Source organism: Lampetra fluviatilis, chromosome 4 (genome assembly GCF_964198595.1).
Source record: "Lampetra fluviatilis chromosome 4, kcLamFluv1.1, whole genome shotgun sequence".
Classification (NCBI taxonomy): Eukaryota; Metazoa; Chordata; class Hyperoartia; order Petromyzontiformes; family Petromyzontidae; genus Lampetra; species Lampetra fluviatilis.
This window is the reverse complement of record NC_136278.1, coordinates 16189750-16192249: the sequence shown is the minus strand read 5'-3', so window position 1 is coordinate 16192249 and position 2500 is coordinate 16189750.

Here is a 2500-nt window from a genome sequence, read left to right as displayed (position 1 = left end):
AATTGGCAGGCGAAACTTAAAAAGGAGAGACCCATGAACAGCATGGCCAGGCGGCTCACCTCGACGTTTTTCCCCCGAGCAAAGTCCGCCGAGACCCCCTGTATCCCACGGGGATGTACTGGCGTGCACTTAAAGGTTGATGCCGCTCTGTTACTTGGGAAACGAACCACAAGCCAAATCCAGCTAATTTGTGAATGACTTAGCTCTCCTGCTTTCTCGAGAACGTGCTTTTTTCGTCGGATGAAACTTCCACAGGCTTTTCCAGCAGATTTGCACCTGCACTCAAAAAAGTCAAAATTTTTACACATAGACCCCATCAAACGGGAGAAATTGGCCCGGATTGCTCTCATGTGCGTTACGGGGCATCGTTTCTCTCGCGCCGAATTCTCTCGAGCTGGGAAATCGCTCATTTTTGCGTCGCCAAATATCGTACGAACGCCGTGAAACTTCCACAGGCTTTTTCAGCAGATTTGCACCTGCACTCAAAAAAGTCAAAATTTTTACACATAGACCCCATCAAACGGGAGAAATTGGCCCGGATTGCTCTCATGTGCGTTACGGGGCATCGTTTCTCTCGCGCCGAATTCCATCGAGCTGGGAAATCGCTCATTTTTGCGTCGCCAAATATCGTACGAACGCCGTGAAACTTCCACAGGCTTTTTCAGCAGATTTGCACCTGCACTCAAAAAAGTCAAAATTTTTACACATAGACCCCATCAAACGGGAGAAATTGGCCCGGATTGCTCTCATGTGCGTTACGGGGCATCGTTTCTCTCGCGCCGAATTCTCTCGAGCTGGGAAATCGCTCATTTTTGCGTCGCCAAATATCGTACGAACGCCGTGAAACTTCCACAGGCTTTTTCAGCAGATTTGCACGTGCACTCAAAAAAGTCAAAATTTTTACACATAGACCCCATCAAACGGGAGAAATTGGCCCGGATTGCTCTCATGTGCGTTACGGGGCATCGTTTCTGTCGCGCCGAATTCCATCGAGCTGGGAAATCGCTCATTTTTGCGTCGCCAAATATCGTACGAACGCCGTGAAACTTCCACAGGCTTTTTCAGCAGATTTGCACGTGCACTCAAAAAAGTCAAAATTTGTACACATAGACCCCATCAAACGGGAGAAATTGGCCCGGATTGCTCTCATGTGCGTTACGGGGCATCGTTTCTCTCGCGCCGAATTCTCTCGAGCTGGGAAATCGCTCATTTTTGCGTCGCCAAATATCGTACGAACGCCGTGAAACTTCCACAGGCTTTTTCAGCAGATTTGCACCTGCACTCAAAAAAGTCAAAATTTTTACACATAGACCCCATCAAACGGGAGAAATTGGCCCGGATTGCTCTCATGTGCGTTACGGGGCATCGTTTCTCTCGCGCCGAATTCCATCGAGCTGGGAAATCGCTCATTTTTGCGTCGCCAAATATCGTACGAACGCCGTGAAACTTCCACAGGCTTTTTCAGCAGATTTGCACCTGCACTCAAAAAAGTCAAAATTTTTACACATAGACCCCATCAAACGGGAGAAATTGGCCCGGATTGCTCTCATGTGCGTTACGGGGCATCGTTTCTCTCGCGCCGAATTCTCTCGAGCTGGGAAATCGCTCATTTTTGCGTCGCCAAATATCGTACGAACGCCGTGAAACTTCCACAGGCTTTTTCAGCAGATTTGCACGTGCACTCAAAAAAGTCAAAATTTTTACACATAGACCCCATCAAACGGGAGAAATTGGCCCGGATTGCTCTCATGTGCGTTACGGGGCATCGTTTCTGTCGCGCCGAATTCCATCGAGCTGGGAAATCGCTCATTTTTGCGTCGCCAAATATCGTACGAACGCCGTGAAACTTCCACAGGCTTTTTCAGCAGATTTGCACGTGCACTCAAAAAAGTCAAAATTTGTACACATAGACCCCATCAAACGGGAGAAATTGGCCCGGATTGCTCTCATGTGCGTTACGGGGCATCGTTTCTCTCGCGCCGAATTCTCTCGAGCTGGGAAATCGCTCATTTTTGCGTCGCCAAATATCGTACGAACGCCGTGAAACTTCCACAGGCTTTTTCAGCAGATTTGCACCTGCACTCAAAAAAGTCAAAATTTTTACACATAGACCCCATCAAACGGGAGAAATTGGCCCGGATTGCTCTCATGTGCGTTACGGGGCATCGTTTCTGTCGCGCCGAATTCCATCGAGCTGGGAAATCGCTCATTTTTGCGTCGCCAAATATCGTACGAACGCCGTGAAACTTCCACAGGCTTTTCCAGCAGATTTGCACGTGCACTCAAAAAAGTCAAAATTTTTACACATAGACCCCATCAAACGGGAGAAATTGGCCCGGATTGCTCTCATGTGCGTTACGGGGCATCGTTTCTCTCGCGCCGAATTCTCTCGAGCTGGGAAATCGCTCATTTTTGCGTCGCCAAATATCGTACGAACGCCGTGAAACTTCCACAGGCTTTTTCAGCAGATTTGCACGTGCACTCAAAAAAGTCAAAATTT